Raw genomic sequence first — 21,378 nt, 5'->3', positions numbered from 1 at the left:
CCCTAACCCGGGGCCCTGACCCTAAAACAACCCTAACCCTGTGCCCTGACCCTAAAACAACCCTATTCCTGGGCCCTGACCCTAAAACAACCCTAACCCTGGGCCCTGACCCTAAAACAACCCTAACCGTGGGACCGGGCACTGATCCTAAAACAACCCTAACCCTGGGCCCTGGCCCTGACCCTACAACAACCCTAACCCTGGGCCCTGGCACAGACCATAAAACAACCCTAAACCTGGGCCCTGGCCCTGACCCTAAAATAAACCTAACCCTGGGCCATGGCCCTGAGCCTAAAACCCAAACCGTGGACCCTGGCCCTGAGCCTAAAACCCTAACTCTGGGCCCTGACCCTAAAACAACCCTAACCCTGGGCCCTGGCCCTGACCCTAAAACAACCCTAATCCTGGGCCCTGACCCTGACTCTAAAACACTAACCCTCGGACCTGGCCCTGAGCCTAAAACCCTCACCCTGGGCCCTAACCCTAAAACAACCCTAACCCTGGACCCTGACTTTAAAACAACCCTAACCCTGGGCCCTGGCCCTGACCCTAAAACAACCCTAACCCTGGGCCCTGGCCCTGACCCTAAAACAACCCTAATCCTGGGCCCTGACCCTGACTCTAAAACACTAACCCTCGGACCTGGCCCTGAGCCTAAAACCCTAACCCTGGGCCCTAACCCTAAAACAACCCTAACCCTGGACCCTGACTTTAAAACAACCCTAACCCTGGGCCCTGACCCTAAAACAACCCTAACCCTGGGCCCTGACAGTAAAACAACCCTAGCCCTGGGCCCTGACCCTAAAACAACCCTAACTTTGGGCCCTGGCCCTGACCCTAAAACAACCCTAACCCTGGGCCCTGGCCCTGACCCTAAAACAACGCTAACCCTGGGCCCTGGCCCTGACCCTAAAACAACCCTAACCCAGGGCCTTGGCCCTGAGCCTAAAACCCTAACCCTGGGCCCTGACCCTGAAACAACCCTAACCCTGGGCCCTGACCCTGAAGCAACCTTAACCCTGGGCTCTGACCCTAAAACAACCCTAACCCTGGGCACTGACCCTAAAACAACCCTAACCCTGGGCCCTGACCCTAAAACCCTAACCCTGGGCCATGACCCTAAAACCCTAACCCTGGGCCCTGACCCTAAAACCCTAACCCTGGGCCCTGACCCTAAAACCCTAACCCTGGGCACTGACCCTAAAAACCTAACCCTGGGCCCAGGCCCTGACCCTAAAACCCTAACCCTGGGCCCTGGCCCTGACCCTGAAACCCTAACCCTGGGCCCTGGCCCTGACCCTGAAACCCTAAACCTCGGCCCTGGCCCTGACCCTAAAACCCTAACCCTGGGCACTGGCCCTAACCCTAAAACCCTAACCCTGGGCCCTGGACCTGACCCTAAAACCCTAACCCTGGGCCCTGGACCTGACCCTAAAACCCTAACCCTGGGCCCTGGCACTGATCCTAAAACCCTAACCCTGGGCCCTGGCCCTGAGCCTAAAACCCTAACCCTGGGCCCTGGCCCTGACCCTAAAACCCTAACCCTGGGCCCTGGCCCCGAGCCTAAAACCCTAACCCTGGGCCCTGGCCCTGAGCCTAAAACCCTAACCCTGGGCCCTGGCCCTGACCCTAAAACCCTAAACCTGGGCCCTGGCCCTGAGCCTAAAACCCTAACCGTGGGCACTGACCCTGAGCCTAAAACCCTAACCCTGGGCCCTGGCCCTGAGCCTAAAACCCTAACCCTGGGCCCTGACCCTAAAACAACCCTAACTTTGGGCCCTGGCCCTGACCCTAAAACACCCCTAGCCCTGGGCCCTGGCCCTGACCCTAAAACAACCCGAACCCTGGGCCCTGGCCCTGACCCTAAAACAACTCTATCCCTGGGCCCTGGCCCTGACCCTAAAACAAACGTATCCCTTGGCCCTGGACCTGACCTAAAACAACCCTAACCCTGGGCCCAGGCCCTGACCCTAAAACACCCCTAAACCTGGGCCCTGCCCCTGACCCTAAAACAACCCTAATGCTGGGCCCTGGCCCTGACCTAAATCAACCCTGACCCTGGGCCCTGGCACTAAAACAAGGCTAACCTTGGGCCCAGGTCCTGCCCCCAAAACAACCCTAACCCTGGGCCCTAGCCCTGACCCTAAAACAACCCTAACGCTGGGCCCTGGCCCTGACCCAAAAACAACCCTAACCCTGGGCCCTGTCCCTGACCCTAAAACAAGCCTAATCCTGGGCCCTGGCCCTGAACCTACAACAACCCTAACGCTGGGCCCTGGCCCTGACCCTAAAAGAAGCCTAAACCTGGGACCTGGCCCTGACCCTAAAGCAACCCTAACCGTGGGCCCTGGCCCTGATCCTAAAACAAGCCTAACCCTGAGCCCTGGCCCTGACCCTAAAACAACCCTAACCCTGGGCCCTGGCCCTGACCCTAAAACAAGCCTAACCCTGGGCCCTGGCCCTGACCCTAAAACAACCCTAAACCTGGGACCTGGACCTGACCCTAAAACAAGCCTAACCCTGGGCCCTGACCCTGACCCTAAAATAACCCTAACCCTGGGCCCTGGCCCTGACCCTAAAAAAACCCTATCCCTGGGCCCTCGCCCTGACCCTAAAACAAGCCTAACCCTGGGCCCTGGCCCTGACCCTAAAACAACCCTAACCCTGGGCACTGACACTAAAACATCCCTAACCCTGGGTACTGACCCTAAAATAACCATAACCCTGGGCCCTGGCCCTAACCCTAAAACAACCCTAACCCTGGGCCCTGGCCCTGACACTGAAACAACCCTTACCCTGGACCCTGGCCCTGACCCTAAAACAACCCTAACACTGGGCCCTGGCCCTGACACTGAAACAACCCTTACCCTGGGCCCTGGCCCTGACCCTAAAACACCCCTAAACCTGGGCCCTGTCCCTGACCCTAAAACAACCCTGATGCTGGGCCCTGACCCTGACCTAAAACAACCCTGACCCTGGGCCCTGGCCATGACCCTAAAACAACCCTAACCCTGGGCCCTGGCACTAAAATAAGCCTAACCCTGGGCCCAGGTCCTGAGCCTAAAACGACCCTAACCCTGCGCCTTGGCCCTGACCCTAAAACAACCCTAACGCTGGGCCCTGGCCCTGACCCTAAAACAACCCTAATCCTGGGCCCTGGCAATGACCCTAAAACAAGCCTAACCCTGGGCCCTGGCCCTGACCCAAAAACAAGCCTAACCCTGGGCCCTGGCCCTGACCCTAAAACAACCCTAACCCTGGGCCCTGTCCCTGACCCTAAAACAACCCTAACCCACGGCCCTGGCCCTGACCCTAAAACAACCCTAATCCTGGGCCCTGGCGCTGACCTAAAACAAGCCTAACCCTGGGCCATGGCCCTGACCCTAAAACAACTCTAACCCTGGGCCCTGGCAGTAAAACAAGCCTCACACTGGGCCCAGGTCCACACCCTAAAACAACCCTAACCCTGGGCCCTGGCCAAGAGCCTAAAACAGGCCTAACCCTGGGCCCTGGCCCGGACCCTAAAACAACCCTAACCCTGGGCCCTATCCCTGACCCTAAAACAAGCCTAACGCTCGGCCCTGGCCCTGACCCTAAAACAATCCTAACCCTGGGCCCTGGCCCTGACCCTAAAACAAGCCTAAACCTGGGCCCTGGCCCTGACCCTAAAACAACCCTAACCCTGGGCCCTGGCCCTGACCCTAAAACAACCCTAACCCTGGGCCCTGGCACTAAAACAAGCCTAACCCTGGGCCCTGGCCCTGACCCTAAAACAAGCCTAATCCTGGGCCCTGGCCCTGAACCTACAACAACCCTAACGCTGGGCCCTGGCCCTGACCCTAAAACAAGCCTAACCCTGGTCCCTGGCCCTCACCCTAAAACAACCCTAACCGTGGGCCCTGGCCCTGACCCTAAAACAAGCCTAACCCTCGGCCCTGGCCCTGACCCTAAAACAACCCTAACCCTGGGCCCTGGCCCTGACCCTAAAACAAGCCTAACCCTGGGCCCTGGCCCTGACCCGAAAACAACCCTAACCCTGGGCCCTGGCCCTGACCCTAAAACAACCCTAACCCTGGGCCCTGGCACTAAAACAAGCCTAAACCTGGGCCGAGATCCTGACCCTAAAACAACCGTAACCCTGGGCCCTGGCCCTGACCCTAAAACACCCCTAACCCTGGGCTCTGGGCCTGACCCTAAAACAACCCTAACCCTGGGCCCTGTCCTTGACCCTAAAACAAGCCTAAACCTGGGCCCTGGCCCTGACCCTAAAACAAGCCTAACCGTGGGCCCAGGACCTGACCCAAAAACAAGCCTAACCCTGGGCCCTGACCCTGACCCTAAAACAAGCCTAACCCTGGGCCCTGGCACTGACCCTAAAACAACCCTATCCCTGGGCCCTGGCCATGTCCTAAAACAACCCTAACCCTGGGCACTGACCCTAAAATAACCATAACCCTGGGCCCTGGCCCTAACCCTAAAACAACCCTAACCCTGGGCCCTGGCCCTGACACGGAAACAACCCTTACCCTGGACCCTGGCCCTGACCTTAAAACAACCCTAACCCTGGGCCCGGGCACTGACCCTAAAACAACCCTATTCCTGGACCCTGGCCCTGATCTAAAACAATCCTAAACCTGGACCCTGTCCCTGACCCTAAAACAACCGTAACCCTGGGCACTGGCACTAAAACAAGCCTAACACTGGGCCCAGGTCCTGACCCTAAAACAACCCTAACCCTGGGCCCTGGCCCTGACCCTAAAACAAGCCTAACCCTGGGCCCTGGCCCTGACCCTAAAACAACCCTAACCCTGGGCCCTGTCCCTGACCCTAAAACAAGCCTAACGCTCGGCTCTGGCCCTGACCCTAAAACAAGCCTAACCCTGGGCCCTGGCCCTGTCCCTAAAACAAGCCTAAACCTGGGCCCTAGCCCTAACCCTAAAACAACCCTAACCCTGGGCCCTGGCCCTGACCCTAAAACAACCCTAACCCTGGGAGCTGGCCCTGACCTAAAACAACCCTAACCCTGGGCCATGGCCCGGACCTAAAACAACCCTAAACCTGGGCCCTGGCCCTGACCCTAAAACAAGCCTAACCCTGGGCCCTCACCCTGACCCTAAAAAAACCCTAACCCTGGGCCCTGGCCCTAACCCTGACCCTAAAACAACCCTAACCCTGGGACCTGGCTCTGACCCTAAAACAAGCCTAACCCTGGGCCCTGGCCCTGACCCTAAAACAAGCCTAACCCTGGGCCCAGGTCCTGACCCTAAAACAATCCTAACCCTGGGCCCTGGCCCTGACCCTAAAACAACCCTAACCCTGGGCCCTGGCCATGAACTTAAAACAACCCTAACCCTGGGCCCTGGACCTTACCCTAAAACAACCCTAAACCTGGGCCCTGGCCCTGACCCTAAAACAAGCCTAACCCTGGGCCCTGGCCCTGACCCTAAAACAAGCTTAACCCTGGGCCCTGCCCTGACCGTAAAACAACACTAACACTGGGCCCTGTCCCTGACCCTAAAACACCCCTAAACCTGGGCCCTGGCCCTGACCTTAAAACAACCCTAATGCTGGGCCCTGGCACTGACCTAAAACAACCCTGACCCTGGGCCCTGGCCCTGACCCTAAAACAACCCGAACCCTGGGCCCTGGCACTAAAACAAGCCTAACCCTGGGCCCAGGACCTGACCCTAAAACAACCCTAACCGTGGGCCCTGGCCCTGACCCTAAAACAACCCTAACGCTGGGCCCTGGCCCTGCCCCTAAAACAACCCAAACCCTGGGCCCTGGCCCTGACCCTAAAACAAGCCTAACCCTGGGCCATGGCCCTGACCCTAAAACAAGCCTAACCCTGGGCCCTGGCCCTGACCCTAAAACAACCCTAACCCTGGGCCCTGTCCTTGACCCTAAAACAAGCCTTATCTTGGGCCCTGGCCCTGACCCTAAAACAAGCCTAACCCTGGGCCCTGGCCCTGACCCTAAAACAAGCCTAACCCTGGGCCTTGGACCTGACCCTAAAACAAGCCTAACCCTTGGCCCTGGCCCTGACCCTAAAACAAGCCTAAACCTGGGCCCTGGCCCTGACCCTAAAACAAGCCTAAACCTGGGCCCTGGCCCTGACCCTAAAACAAGCCTATCCCTCGGCCCTGGACCTGACCCTAAAACAACCCTAACCCTGGGCCCTGACCCTAAAACAACCCTAACCCTGGGCCCTGGCCCTGACACTGAAACAACCCTTACACTGGACCCTGGCCCTGACCCTAAAACAGCCCTAACCCTGGGCCCTGGCCCTGACACTGAAACAACCCTTACCCTGGGCCCTGGCCCTGACCCTAAAACACCCCTAAACCTGGGCCCTGTCCATGACCCTAAAACAACCCTAATGCTGGGCCCTGGCCCTGACCTAAAACAACCCTGACCCTGGGCCCTGGCCCTGACCCTAAAACAACCATAACCCAGGGCCATGGCACTAAAACAAGCCTAACCCTGGGCCCAGGTCCTGAACCTAAAACAACCCTAACCCTGGGCCCTGGCCCTGACCCTAAAACAACCCTAACCCTGGGCCCTGGAACTAAAACAAGCCTAACACTGGGCCGAGGTCCTGACCCTAAAACAACCCTAACCCTGGGCCCTGGCCCTGACCCTAAAACAAGCCTAACCCTGGGCCCTGGCCCTGACCCTAAAACAAGCCTAACCCTGGGCCCAGGTCCTGACCCTAAAACAATCCTAACCCTGGGCCCTGGCCCTGACCCTAAAACAACCCTAACCCTGGGCCCTGCCCTGACCGTAAAACAACCCTAACGCTGGGCCCTGTCCCTGACCCTAAAACACCCATAAACCTGGGCCCTGGCCCTGACCTTAAAACAATCCTAATGCTGGGCCCTGGCACTGACCTAAAACAACCCTGACACTGGGCCCTGGCCCTGACCCTAAAACAACCCGAACCCTGGGCCCTGGCACTAAAACAAGCCTAACCCTGAACCCAGGACCTGACCCTAAAACAACCCTAACCGTGGGCCCTGGCCCTGACCCTAAAACAACCCTAACGCTGGGCCCTGGCCCTGACCCTAAAACAACTCTAACCCTGGGCCCTGGCCCTGACCCTAAAACAAGCCTAACCCTGGGCCCTGGCCCTGACCCTAAAACAAGCCTAACCCTGGGCCCTGGCCCTGACCCTAAAACAACCATAACCCTGGGCCCTGTCCTTGACCCTAAAACAAGCCTAATCTTGGGCCCTGGCCCTGACCCTAAAACAAGCCTAACCCTGGGCCCTGGCCCTGACCCTAAAACAAGCCTAACCCTGGGCCTTGGACCTGACCCTAATACAAGCCTAACCCTTGGCCCTGGCCCTGACCCTAAAACAAGCCTAAACCTGGGCCCTGGCCCTGACCCTAAAACAAGCCTAAACCTGGGCCCTGGCCCTGACCCTAAAACAAGCCTATTCCTGGGCCCTGGACCTCACCCTAAAACAACCCTAACCCTGGGCCCTGACCCTAAAACAACCCTAACCCTGGGCCCTGGCCCTGACACTGAAACAACCCTTACACTGTACCCTGGCCCTGACCCTAAAACAACCCTAACCCTGGGCCCTGGCCCTGACACTGAAACAACCCTTACCCTGGGCCCTGGCCCTGACCCTAAAACACCCCTAAACCTGGGCCCTGTCCATGACCCTAAAACAACCCTAATGCTGGGTCCTGGCCCTGACCTAAAACAACCCTTACCCTGGGCCCTGGCCCTGACCCTAAAACAACCCTAGCCCAGGGCCCTGGCACTAAAACAAGCCTAACCCTGGGCCCAGGTCCTGAACCTAAAACAACCCTAACCCTGGGCCCTGGCCCTGACCCTAAAACAACCCTAACCCAGGGCCCTGGCACTAAAACAAGCCTAAAACTGGGCCCAGGTCCTGACCCTAAAACAAGCCTAACCCTGGGCCCTGGCCCTGACCCTAAAACAAGCCTAACCCTGGGCCCTGGCCCTGACCCTAAAACAACCCTAACCCTGGGCCCTGTCCCTGACCCTAAAACAAGCCTAACGCTCGGCCCTGGCCCTGACCCTAAAACAAGCCTAACCCTGGGCCCTGGCCCTGACCCTAAAACAAGCCTAAACCTGGGCCCTAGCCCTGACCCTAAAACAACCCTAACCCTGGGCCCTGGCCCTGACCCTAAAACAACCCTAACCGTGGGACCTGTCCCTGACCTAAAACAACCCTAGCCCTGGGCCCTGGCCCTGACCTAAAACAAACCTAAACCTGGGCCCTGGCCCAGACCCTAAAACAAGCCTAACCCTGGGCCCTCGCCCTGACCCTAAAACAACCCTAACCCTGGGCCCTGGCCCTGACCCTAAAACAACCCTAACCGTGGGACCTGTCCCTGACCTAAAACAACCCTAGCCCTGGGCCCTGGCCCTGACCTAAAACAAACCTAAACCTGGGCCCTGGCCCAGACCCTAAAACAAGCCTAACCCTGGGCCCTCGCCCTGACCCTAAAAAAACCCTAACCCTGGGCACTGGCCCTAACCCTGACCCTAAAACAACCCTAACCCTGGGCCCTGGCTCTGACCCTAAAACAAGCCTAACCCTGGGCCCTGGCCCTGACCCTAAAACAAGCCTAACCCTGGGCCCAGGTCCTGACCCTAAAACAATCCTAACCCTGGGCCCTGGCCCTGAGCCTAACACAATCCTAACCCTGGGCCCTGGCCCTGAACTTAAAACAACCCTAACCCTGGGCCCTGGACCTTACCCTAAAACAACCCTAAACCTGGGCCCTTGCCCTGACCCTAAAACAACCCTAACCCTGGGCCCTGGCCCCGACCCTAAAACAAGCCTAAACCTGGGCCCTGGCCCTGACCCTAAAACAACCCTAACCCTGGGCCCTGACCCTGACCCTAAAACAAACCTAACCCTGGGCCCTGACCCTGACCCTAAAATAAACCCAACCATGGGCACTAACCCTAAAACAATCCTAATCCTGGGCCCTGACCCTAAAACAACCCCAACCCTGGGACCTGGCCCTGACCTAAAACAACCCTAACCCTGGGCCCTGGCCATGACCTAAAACAACCCTAACCCTGGGCCCTGGCCCTGACCCTAAAACAAGCCTAACCCTGGGACCTGGCCCTGACCTAAAACAACCCTAACCCTGGGCCCTGGCCCAGATTAAAACAACCGTAAACCTGGGCCCTGGCCCTGACCCTAAAACAACCCTAACCCTGGGCCCTGGCACTAAAACAAGCCTAACCCTGGGGCCAGGACCTGACCCTAAAACAACCCTAACCCTGGGCCCTGGCCCTGACCCTAAAACAACCCTAACCCTGGGCCCTGGCCCTGAACCTAAAACAAGCCTAACGCTGGGCCCTGGCCCTGACACTAAAACAAACCTAACCCTGGGCCCTGGCCCTGACCCTAAAACAACCCTAACCCTGGGCCCTGTCCCTGACCCTAAAACAAGCCTAACCCTGTGCCCTGGCCCTGACCCTAAAACAACCCTAACACTGGGCCCTGGCCTTGACCCTAAAACAACCCTATCCCTGGGCCCTGGCCCTGACCCTAAAACAAGCCTAACCCTGGGCCCTGGCCCTGACCCTAAAACAAGCCTAGCCCTGGGCCCTGGCCCTGACCCTAAAACAAGCCTAATCCTGGGCCCTGGCCCAGACCCTAAAACAACCCTAACCCTGGGCCCTGTCCCTGACCCTAAAACAACCCTAACCCTGGGCCCTGGCCCTGACCCTAAAACAAGCCTAATCCTGGGCCCTGGCCCAGACCCTAAAACAACCCTAACCCTGGGCCCTGTCCCTGACCCTAAAACAAGCCTAACCCTGGGCCCTGGCCCTGACCCTAAAACAAGCCTAACCCTGGGACCTGGCCCTGACCCTAAAACAAGCCTAACCCTGGGCCCTGGCCCTGACCGTAAAACAACCCTAACGCTGGGCCCTGGCCCTGACCTAAAACAACCCTAAACCTGGGCCCTGGAACTAAAACAAGCCTAACACTGGGCCCAGGTCCTGACCCTAAAACAACCCTAACACTGGGCACTGTCCTTGACCCTAAAACAAGCCTAATCCTGAGCCCTGGCCCTGACTCTAAAACAAGCCTAACCGTGGGCCCAGGACCTGACCCTAAAACAAGCCTAACCCTGGGCCCTGACCCTGTCCCTAAAACAACCCTAACCCTGGGCCCTGGCCCTGACCCTAAAACAACCCTATCCCTGGGCCCTGGCCATGACCTAAAACAACCCTAACCCTGGGCACTGACCCTAAAACAACCCTAACCCTGGGCACTGACCCTAAAATCACCATAACCCTGGGCCCTGGCCCTGACCCTAAAACAAACCCAACCCTGGGCCCTCACCCTAAAACAACACTAACCCTGGGCCCTGACCCTAAAACAACCCTAACCCTGCGTCCTGACCCTAAAACAACCCTAACCCAGGGCCCTGGCACTAAAACAAGCCTAACCCTGGGCCCAGGTCCTGACCCTAAAACAACCCTAACACTGGGCCCTGGCCCTGACCCTAAAACAACCCTAAACCTGGGCCCGAGCCTTGTCCCTAAAACAACCCTAACCCTGGGCCCTGCCCCTGACCCTAAAACAACCCTAACCCTGGGCCCTGGCCCTGACCCTAAAACAACCCTAACCCTGGGCCCTGGCCCAAATTGTAATGAGGTCTGTTGGGCAAAATTCCATATAAGCATAGTATAAATTAATAAAGCAAATCGTGATAAATTAGTACGATTGACTTTCTGGAGTTTCTGAGAATAAAAGTAAGGAAAATGCAGAACACAAAGACAGAGAGTAGAAAGAGAAATTAGGAAAGCATTCTACATGTTTAATAGGAAGACAGTGGCCGTGTTCCTGCAGCGGCAGTATGTCACGACATGACATACTTTGGAGAGAAGTTAACAGATGAGGAAGTTGATAAAAATCATAAGAGAAGCAAAATACTGGTAGCGACACTCAAGGAAACCACGAAATTTCCATAACTTATGTCAGCAAAGTGGGAAGATTGTACAGTGTGTGTTGAAGTTCCTATACAACATTGTTTATCTGCCGTTTCTTTGTTTGTAAGGAATGTATATACTAACAGTTCTTCTTGCTGTCAAAAGAATATGTGTGAATAAGTCATTTTAACTTATTCTTCTGTTTTCCTTTTATCTTCCTGCCATCATCCACAGCCTTACTTTAGAAATTTTTTCTTTAGAAAATTGAACAAGTGCCCCTTGTGGTGGCACATACCTCGAGGATGGGAGGCAGGGGTGGAAGGGTCACTTGAGGCCATTAGTTTGACAGCAGCCTGGCCAACAAAGTGAGACCCCATGTCTGCAAAACAATTTAAAAATTAGCCAAGTATCGTCATGTATACCTACAGTCCCAGCTACCTCAACTTACGGAGAAAGTTCAGGGCCTGGAGAGAAGGCTGGGCGGCAGGAGCTGGGTCTAAAGAGGCCATTGTAACGATGGAGCTGTGCCTGTGGAGGCTGTTGTGAGGCAGTAGGCTCATCTGCGGAGACTGCCGTGAGGTAGGGTATGGGCCTCAATAGGCCATTGTGAGTCATGAGCTTGGTCTGTAGAGGCTGACTGGAGAGAGTTCTGGGCCTGGCGAGGCTGCCGGGAGGTAGGAGCTGGGCCAAAAGATTTAAGCACATTTACGTTTATTAGGCACTTCATTTCCATTATTACACTGGAATATATAATAAAATAATTATAGAACTCACCATAATGTAGAATCAGTGGGCGTGTTAAGCTTGTTTTCCTGAAACTGGATGGTCCCACCTAAGCGTGATGGGAGAAAGTGACAGATCAATAGGTATTAGATTCTCATAAGAACAGCGCAACCTAGATCCCTCACATGCACGGTTCACAACAGGGTGCGTTCTCCTATGAGAATCTAATGCTGCTGCTCATCTGAGAAGGTGGAGCTCAGGCGGGAATGTGAGCAAAGGGGAGTGGCTGTAAATACAGACGAAGCTTCCCTCACTCCCTCACTCGACACCACTCACCTGCTGTGTGGCTCCTTACGGCTCCATGGCTCAGGGGTTGGGGACCCCTGCTCAAGTGCATCCGAAGCGACCCTTCCCACAACAGTCTTCATAGTAGTCAAGGGCAGCAACCAATTAGCTCCCAAGGCATGTGCCTCAGCTGGCATTTCATCACAATCAACAGTAAGTGGTAGCCTGAGTCACTGTGAGGTCACTTCCTGGAAATCACCCTAACCCTGGGCCCTGACCCAAAAACCCTAACCCTGGGCCATGACCCTAAAACCCTAACCCTGGGCCCTAACCCTAAAACCCTAACCCTGGGCCCTGACCCTAAAACCCGAACCCTGGGCCCTGACCGTAAAAACCTAACCCTGGGCCCAGGCCCTGACCCTAAAACCCTAACCCTGGGCCCTGGCCCTGACCCTAAAACCCTAACCCTGGGCCCTGGCCCTGACCCTAAAACCCTAACCCTGGGCCCAGGCCCTGACCCTAAAACCCTAACAATGGGCACTGGCCCTAACCCTAAAACCCTAACCCTGGGCCCTGGACCTGACCCTAAATCCCTAACCCTGGGCCCTGGCATTGATCCTAAAACCCTAACCCTGGGCCCTGGCCCTGAGCCTAAAACCCTAACCCTGGGCCCTGGCCCCGACCCTAAAACCCTAACCCTGGGCCCTGGCCCCGAGCCTAAAACCCTAACCCTGGGCCCTGGCCCTGACCCTAAAACCCTAACCCCGGGCCCTGGCCCTGACCCTAAAACCCTAACCCTGGGCCCTGGCCCTGAGCCTAAAACCCTAACCCTGGGCCCTGGCCCTGAGCCTAAAACCCTAACCCTGGGCCCTGGCCCTGAGCCTAAATCCCTAACCCTGGGCCCTGGCCCTGAGCCTAAAACCCTAACCCTGGGCCCTGGCCCTGAGCCTAAATCCCTAACCCTGGGCCCTGGCCCTGAGCCTAAAACCCTAACCCTGGGCCCTGACCCTAAAACAACCCTAACTTTGGGCCCTGGCCCTGACCCTAAAACGCCCCTAGCCCTGGGCCCTGGCCCTGACCCTAAAACAACACTAACCCTGGGCCCTGGCCCTGACCCTAAAACAACCCTAACCCTGGGCCCTGGCCCAAATTGTAATGAGGTCTGTTGGGCAAAATTCCATATAAGCATAGTATAAATTAATAAAGCAAATCGTGATAAATTAGTACGATTGACTTTCTGGAGTTTCTGACAATAAAAGTAAGGAAAATGCAGAACACAAAGACAGAGAGTAAAAAGAGAAATTAGGAAAGCATTCTACATGTTTAATAGGAAGACACTGGCCGTGTTCGTGCAGCGGCAGTATGTCGTGACGTGACATACTTTGGAGAGAAGTTAACAGATGAGGAAGTTGATAAAAATCATCAGAGAAGCAAAATACTGGTAGCGACACTCAAGGAAACCACGAAATTTCCATAACTTATGTCAGCAAAGTGGGAATATTGTACAGTGTGTGTTGAAGTTCCTATACAACATTGTTTATCTGCCGTTTCTTTGTTTGTAAGGAATGTATATACTAAGAGTTCTTCTTGCTGTCAAAAGAATATGTGTGAATAAGTCATTTTAACTTATTCTTCTGTTTTTCTTTTATCTTCCTGCCATCATCCCACAGCCTTACTTTAGAAATTTTTTCTTTAGAAAATTGAACAAGTGCCCCTTGTGGTGGCACATACCTCGAGGATGGGAGGCAGGGGTGGAAGGGTCACTTGAGGCCATTAGTTTGACACCAGCCTGGCCAACAAAGTGAGACCCCATGTCTGCAAAACAATTTAAAAATTAGCCAAGTATCGTCATGTATACCTACAGTCCCAGCTACCTCAACTTACGGAGAAAGTTCAGGGCCTGGAGAGAAGGCTGGGAGGCAGGAGCTGGGTCTAAAGAGGCCATTGTAACGATGGAGCTGTGCCTGTGGAGGCTGTTGTGAGGCAGTAGGCTCATCTGCGGAGACTGCCGTGAGGTAGGGTATGGGCCTCAATAGGCCATTGTGAGTCATGAGCTTGGTCTGTAGAGGCTGACTGGAGAGAGTTCTGGGCCTGGCGAGGCTGCCGGGAGGTAGGAGCTGGGCCAAAAGATTTAAGCACATTTACGTTTATTAGGCACTTCATTTCCATTATTACACTGGAATATATAATAAAATAATTATAGAACTCACCATAATGTAGAATCAGTGGGCGTGTTAAGCTTGTTTTCCTGAAACTGGATGGTCCCACCTGAGCGTGATGGGAGAAAGTGACAGATCAATAGGTATTAGATTCTCATAAGAACAGCGCAACCTAGATCCCTCACATGCACGGTTCACAACAGGGTGCGTTCTCCTATGAGAATCTAATGCTGCTGCTCATCTGAGAAGGTGGAGCTCAGGCGGGAATGTGAGCAAAGGGGAGTGGCTGTAAATACAGACGAAGCTTCCCTCACTCCCTCACTCGACACCACTCACCTGCTGTGTGGCTCCTTACGGCTCCATGGCTCAGGGGTTGGGGACCCCTGCTCAAGTGCATCCAAAGCGACCCTTCCCACACCAGTCTTCATAGTAGTCAAGTGCAGCAACCACTTAGCTCCCAAGGCGTGTGCCTCAGCTGGCATTTCATCACAATCAACAGTAAGTGGTAGCCTGAGTCACTGTGAGGTCACTTCCTGGAAATCACCCTAACCCTGGGCCCCGGGCCCTGACCCTAAAACCCTAACCCTGGGCCCCGGGCCCGGACCCTGAAGCCCTAACCCTGGGCCCCGGGCCCTGACCCTGAAGCCCTAATCCTGGGCCCCGGGCCCTGATCCTAAAACCCTAACCCTGGGCCCCGGGCCCTGACCCTGAAGCCCTAACCCTGGGCCCCGGGCCCTGGCCCTGAAGCCCTAACCCTGGGCCCCGGGCCGTGATCCTGAAGCCCTAACCCTGGGCCCCGGTCCCTGACCTTAAAACTCTAACCCTGGGCCCTGGGCCCTGACCCTAAAACCCTAACACTGGGCCCTGGGCCCTGACCCTAAGACCCTAACCCTGGGCCCTGGCCCTGACCCTAAAACCCTAACCCTGGGCCCTGACCCTAAAATCCTAACCCTGGGCCCTGACCCTAAAACCCTAACCCTTCGCCCTGACCCTAAATCCCTGACCCTGGGCCCTGACCCTAAAGCCCTAACCCTTCGCCCTTACCCTAAAACCCTAACCCTTCGCCCTTACCCTAAAACCCTAACCCTTCGCCCTTACCCTAAAACCCTAACCCTAACCCTAGTGAGCCTAGACCACACATTGCACTCCAGCCTGGGTGACAGAGCATGACTCTGTCTCAAAAAAAAAAAAAAAGAAGAAGAAAAGACAGAGAAAAGAAAGCCAACAAGACACCATTAGGCAAACCATTGTCAGGTTATGGGAGTTTGAGAAGGAAAGTAGAGAAAGGAGAAGAAAGCTTATTTAAAGAATGGCTGAAGACTGCCTAAATCATGGGAAAGATTTGGACATCTAAATCCATGAAGCTTAAAGATTCCTAAAGAGGTTCAAACCAAATAGATACTCACCAAGTCACAATATAATCAAATAGTCAAAAGTTAAAGAAACTTTGCAGGTCAGGACAGAATCGAATAATAGATTCAAAGTGCTGAAAGAAAAAAAGTGCCAGCAACTAATACTATGTCTGACAAAGCTGTCCTTCAGAGAGAAAAAAGAAATAACGTGCTTCCTCGACAAACAAAGCTGAGGGCATTCAGGACCACTAGGTCTACCTTAAAAAAATGCTTAACGGAGTTTTTCAAGTAAAAATGAATGAAGTTGGGAGCAGTGGCTCATGCCCGTAATCCCATTTTGGGAGGCTGAGGTGGGTGGATCACCTGAGGTCGGGAGGTCAAGACCAGCCTGGCCAACATGGCAAAACCCCACCCCCAGTAAAAATACAAAAAATTAGCCAGGTATGAAGGCCACTGAGATCGTGCCACTGCACTCCAGCCTGGGTGACAAGAGTCAAACTACATTTCAAAAACAAAAAAACAAACAAAAAAAACAAAACTTGAGGCCTGGTCTTCTGCTCCTCTCCAACCCCCACTTCTCTGGGCCCAAGCCACCTGGGCTGAGGAGGGGGTGAGGTGTGAGCCCCTGCCAGGAACTCCCTGCCCGGACCAAGTACTCGGCCCCCAGGCCTGCATTCAGTGAGGCCTCCCGTGGCGTCAGCATGTTCGTGTGGAGGAATGTGGAAGGTCACTCTGTGGCCGTGTTCCCCTGGTACTCCATCCCCTTCCTGACCCCTCCCTGCAGCCACACGAGGCCCAGCAACCTGCCAGTTACTCAGTGGCCTCCAACCAGAGAAAACAACCTGCCAAGTTGGCAGCTGTTGCTCATGAGCATCCACCAGGTGGCACAGGGAGTGTTGACCCTGGGCGGCCCCCTGGAGCCACCTGCCCTGAAAGCCCAGGGCCCGCAACCCCACACACTTTGGGGGTGGTGGAACCTGTTAAAAGCTCACCTCCCACCATGGAGGAGGAGCCCTGGGCCCCTCAGGGGAGTCCCTGCTGGACAGTGAGACAGAGAATGACCATGATGATGCTTTCCTCTCCATCATGTCTCCTGACACCCAGTTGCCTCTACCACTCAGATGATGTCAGGCCCAGTCCCTCAGTGCCCTGCGCAAGGAACAGGACTCATCTTCTGAGAAGGATGGACGCAGCCCCAACAAATGGGACAAGGACCACATCGGTGGCCCATGAGTGGCGGTCATGATCTTCAGCAAGCGGCACCAGGCCCTGGCAGGGCGCACCAGGGTCACTCCAACCAGGATATCCGGACCGTCAGCCAGATGCTGACTCTGGCCCAAAGACTTCTACTCAGTATGGAGCTCCAGGCCACTTTGCAGCCCCTGGTGAGGGAGGTGTACATACCATGAATTGTGGGACCTTCAGAGCTTTTCACTTTTCGGAAAATAGCTCCTGTTGGGGCTACAAGATGGAGTGTGAAGAGGGCCTTGGGCCACAGGGAGGTGCCTGTGGACTAGGGGGAGTTCATGCACCCCTTCTTTCCCCAGAGGGGCTGGACTCAGGTGAGTATGGGGGTGGGGGCTCCTGCACTTCGACACAGGCAGCGGGAGGGTTTTCTCCCCATTCCCTCTGCACTCCCAACTTGAGCTATACTTTTTAAGAAAGTGATTCACCCTGCCTTTGCCCCCTTCCCCAGAACAGAACACGTTGATCATGGGCGATATTTTTCATTGTGCCAAACAGTTGCCATGACCGTCATTAAACCTGTTTAACACCAAATAATAAGGGAAATAAAATAAAAAAATTTGGGCTTGGTGCAGAAACTCACTCCAAATAAATCACCTACCAAAATATTTACATAATGGTGGAAATATTCCAAAATTCAATATTTTGGGATTTATACACAAAAGATAAACAAATTAGAGGCCAAGAGGCTGCCGGAAGGGAAAAACGGGGCCTGGGAAGGCCGTTGTGAGGAATGAGCTGGGCCTAAAGAGGCCACTGGCAGGCGGGAGCTGGGCCTGCCGAAGCGGCCGAGAGGCAGGAGCTTTGGACTCGGGAGGCCGCAATGAGGCGAGAGCTAGCTGGGCATGGAGAGTCCGCTGTGAGTCCGCTGTGAGTCCGGGCCCGTGCAGGCCTTCGAGAGGCAGGAGGCCGGGCCTGCAAAGGCCCACTGGAGGTCAAGTTCTGGGCCTGAAGAGGCCACCAAAAGTCAAAAGCGGGGCCTGGGAAGGCCGCCAAGAGCCATGAGCTGGTCTGGGCTGAAAGAGGCCACTGGGAGGCAGGAGGAGCGGGGCCTGGAGAGGCTGACTCGAGGAAGTTTTGCACCTGGAGAGGCCGCCGAGAGGACGGAGCTGGGCCCGGGGAGGCCGACTTGCTGCTCTTCCGGGCCCAATTCCAGGCCGACTTGACGACGACTTGGGCCTGCTGGGAGCTGGGCAGGAGCTGAGTCCAAAGACGTTGTTGGGAGGCCAGAGTCAGGCCTGGAGACGCAGCCGGGAGGAAGAGCTGGGCCCGGAGAGGATGCCGGGAGGCTGCAAGTGGGTCTGGAGAGGCCGATTTGAGGAGGCCCGGCCTCCGCCTCCCGCATGGCGGCCTCTGCAGGCAGAGCTGTTTCTCCTGGCTGCATCTCCCGCCTCCCAGCAAACAACCTTTTTTGGCTCAGCTCCCGCCTGCGTTTGTAGACCCCGAAGTTTCTGCAACCAAGCTCTTCAGACCCACATCCCACCTCCCAGTACCTGAACAGTCCCAGCTCCGGCTGGAGAACAGAGTCTGTAGGCCCCGCTGTTGCCTCCCAGGGGAGTCTCCAAGCCCAGCTCTCACCCCACCACGACCTCCCAGGCCCAAGTCGCTGCCTGCCTCACAGCAGCCCGCGTGCGACCCTGCTCCTCCCTCACGGTGGCCTGTTGAGGCAGGGGGTCACGCTGACCTCTCTCAGCGTGGGAGGGGCCGGTGTGAGGCAAGGGCTCACGCCGACCTCTCTCAGCGTGGGAGGGGCCGGTGTGAGGCAAGGGGCTGACGCCGACCTCTCTCACCGTGGGAGGGGCCGGTGTGAGGCAAGGGCTCACACTGACCTCTCTCAGCGTGGGAGGGGCCGGTGTGAGGCAAGGGGCTCACGCTGACCTCTCTCAGCGTGGGAGGGGCCGGTGTGAGGCAAGGGCTCACACTGACCTCTCTCAGCGTGGGAGGGGCCGGTGTGAGGCAAGGGGCTGACGCCGACCTCTCTCACCGTGGGAGGGGCCGGTGTGAGGCAAGGGCTCACACCGACCTCTCTCAGCGTGGGAGGGGCCGGTGTGAGGCAAGGGGCTGACGATGACCTCTCTCAGCGTGGGAGGGGCCGGTGTGAGGCAAGGGCTCACGCCGACCTCTCTCAGCGTGGGAGGGGCCGGTGTGAGGCAAGGGGCTCACGCCGACCTCTCTCAGCGTGGGAGGGGCCGGTGTGAGGCAAGGGCTCACACTGACCTCTCTCAGCGTGGGAGGGGCCGGTGTGAGGCAAGGGGCTGACGCTGACCTCTCTCACCGTGGGAGGGGCCGCTGTGAGGCAAGGGCTCACGCTGACCTCTCTCAGCGTGGGAGGGGCCGGTGTGAGGCAAGGGGCTGACGCTGACCTCCCTCAACGTGGGAGTGGCCGGTGTGAGGCAAGGGGGTGACGCTGACCTCTCTCACCGTGGGAGGGTCCGGTGTGAGTCAAGGGCTCACGCCGACCTCTTCTGTGTGGGAGGGGCCGGTGTGAGGCAAGGGGCTCATGCTGACCTCTCTCAGCGTGGGAGGGGCCGGTGTGAGTCAAGGGCTCACGCCGACCTCTTCTGTGTGGGAGGGGCCGGTGTGAGGCAAGGGGCTCATGCTGACCTCTCTCAGCGTGGGAGGGGCCGGTGTGAGGCAAGGGGCTCACGCCGACCTCTCTCAGCGTGGGAGGGGCCAGTGTGAGGCAAGGGGCTCACGCCGACCTCTCTCAGCGTGGGAGGGGCGGGTGTGAGGCAAGGGGCTCACGCCGACCTCTCTCAGCGTGGGAGGGGCCGGTGTGAGGCAAGAGGCTGACGCTGACCTCTCTCACCATGGGAGGGGCCGGTGTGAGGCAAGGGCTCACGCCGACCTCTCTCAGCGTGGGAGGGGCCGGTGTGAGGTAAGGGGGTGACGCTGACCTCTCTCACCGTGGGAGGGGCCGGTGTGAGTCAAGGGCTCACGCCGACCTCTCTCAGCGTGGGAGGGGCCGATGTGAGGCAAGGGGCTCACGCTGACCTCTCTCAGCGTGGGAGGGGCCGGTGTGAGGCAAGGGCTCACGCTGACCTCTCTCAGCGTGGGAGGAGCCAGTGTGTGGCAGGGGCTCATGCCTCTGGGCAGGGTACCAGAGGCATGGGCATCAACAGGCCACCGTGAGGGAGGAGCTGGGCCGCATGCGGGCTGCTGGGAGGCAGGCAGGGACTTGGCCCCGGGTGGCCGCCGTGGGGGCGAGAGCTGGGCCTGGAGAGGCCCCTGGGAGGCAAGAGCGGGACCTGCAGAGGCCGTTCTCCAACCATTGCTGGGCCCGTACAGGCCACCGGGCGGCAGGAATGAGGCCCAAAGAACTTGGCTGGAGAAAGTTCGGGACCTACAAAGGCGGTTGGGAGCTGGGCAGGAGTTGAGCCAAAAGAGCTTGCTTACTTGCTGGGAGGCACGGCTGGGAGATGCTGACTTCAGGACAACTTGGGCCTGCAGAGGTCACCGGGAGGCCCAAGCTTGGCGTGGAGGAGCCCACCGACCGGAGACCATTTGGGGCCTGCAGGTGCCATTGGAGGGCAGGAGCTCATCGTGGAGGGGGCACCGTGAGGCCTGACCTGGGCCTGGGGAGCTTGGCTTGAGGAAGCTGTGGGCCGACCAAGGACGCCAGGAGATGGGTAGGCACTGAGTCCAAAGACGTTGTTGAGAGGCAGGAGTCGGGCCTGGAGACACAGCCAGGAAGAGGAGCTTGGCCCGGAGAGGACGCCTGGAGGGTGCAAGTGGGTCTGGAGAGGCCGACTTGAGGAGGTTCTCAGCCCGGAGAGGCCGCCGGAAGGGAAAAACTGGGACTGGAAAGGCTGTTGTGAGGAATGAGCACCATGGGCCTGAAGAGGCCACTGGCAGGCGGGAGCTGGGTGTGTAGAAGCTGCTGAAAGGTTGGGAGCTTGGCTTGGGGGGTCCACAGTGAGGCAGACGCTGGGCCTGAAGAATCTGCTTAAAAAGATTTAAGCACATTTACATTTATTAGGCACTTTATTTCCATTATTACATATATCTAAATATATATATACGTATTATATATCCGATATATAATAAAATAACTATACAACTCACCATAATGTAGAATCAGTGGGCGTGTTAAGCTTGTTTTCCTGAAACTGGATGGTCCCACCTGAGCGTGATGGGAGAAAGTGACAGATCAATAGGTATTAGATTCTCATAAGAACAGCGCAACCTAGATCCCTCACATGCACGGTTCACAACAGGGTGCGTTCTCCTATGAGAATCTAATGCTGCTGCTCATCTGAGAAGGTGGAGCTCAGGCGGGAATGTGAGCAAAGGGGAGTGGCTGTAAATACAGACGAAGCTTCCCTCACTCCCTCACTCGACACCACTCACCTGCTGTGTGGCTCCTTACGGCTCCATGGCTCAGGGGTTGGGGAACCCTGCTCAAGTGCATCCAAAGTGACCCTTCCCACACCAGTCTTCATAGTAGTCAAGGGCAGCAACCACTTAGCCCCCAAGGCATGTGCCTCAGCTGGCATTTCATCACAATCAACAGTAAGTGGTAGCTTGAGTCACTGTGAGGTCACTTCCTGGAAATCACCCTAACCCTGGGCCCTGACCCTAAAACCCTAACCCTGGGCCATGACCCTAAAACCCTAACCCTGGGTCCTGACCCTAAAACCCTAACCCTGGGCGCTGACCCTAAAACCCAGACCCTGGGC

General features: G+C 56.6%; 2 long non-coding RNA genes across 2 annotated transcripts in view; both read right to left on the bottom strand.

The window, feature by feature from the left end:
* LOC134759262 (uncharacterized) overlaps positions 1 to 11,634 on the bottom strand; it is a 50,517-nt gene extending 38,883 nt beyond the window's left edge. Inside the window, exon 1 of the long non-coding RNA XR_010135339.1 lies at positions 11,384 to 11,634. This is a non-coding gene — a long non-coding RNA (uncharacterized lncRNA). The remainder of the gene's footprint in view (positions 1 to 11,383) is intronic.
* A 5,673-nt stretch (positions 11,635 to 17,307) lies between these two features.
* LOC134759261 (uncharacterized) lies at positions 17,308 to 20,916 on the bottom strand. The gene is made up of 3 exons (XR_010135338.1): positions 20,765 to 20,916; positions 19,402 to 20,641; positions 17,308 to 18,868 (listed from the first exon to the last, which is right to left on the bottom strand). It is a non-coding gene; the product is annotated as an uncharacterized lncRNA (long non-coding RNA).
* Between the last annotated feature and the right edge of the window lie 462 nt (positions 20,917 to 21,378).

This window comes from Gorilla gorilla, chromosome 8, assembly GCF_029281585.2.
Source record: "Gorilla gorilla gorilla isolate KB3781 chromosome 8, NHGRI_mGorGor1-v2.1_pri, whole genome shotgun sequence".
Taxonomy (NCBI): domain Eukaryota; kingdom Metazoa; phylum Chordata; class Mammalia; order Primates; family Hominidae; genus Gorilla; species Gorilla gorilla.
This window is presented reverse-complemented; position numbering and strand designations above follow the sequence as displayed.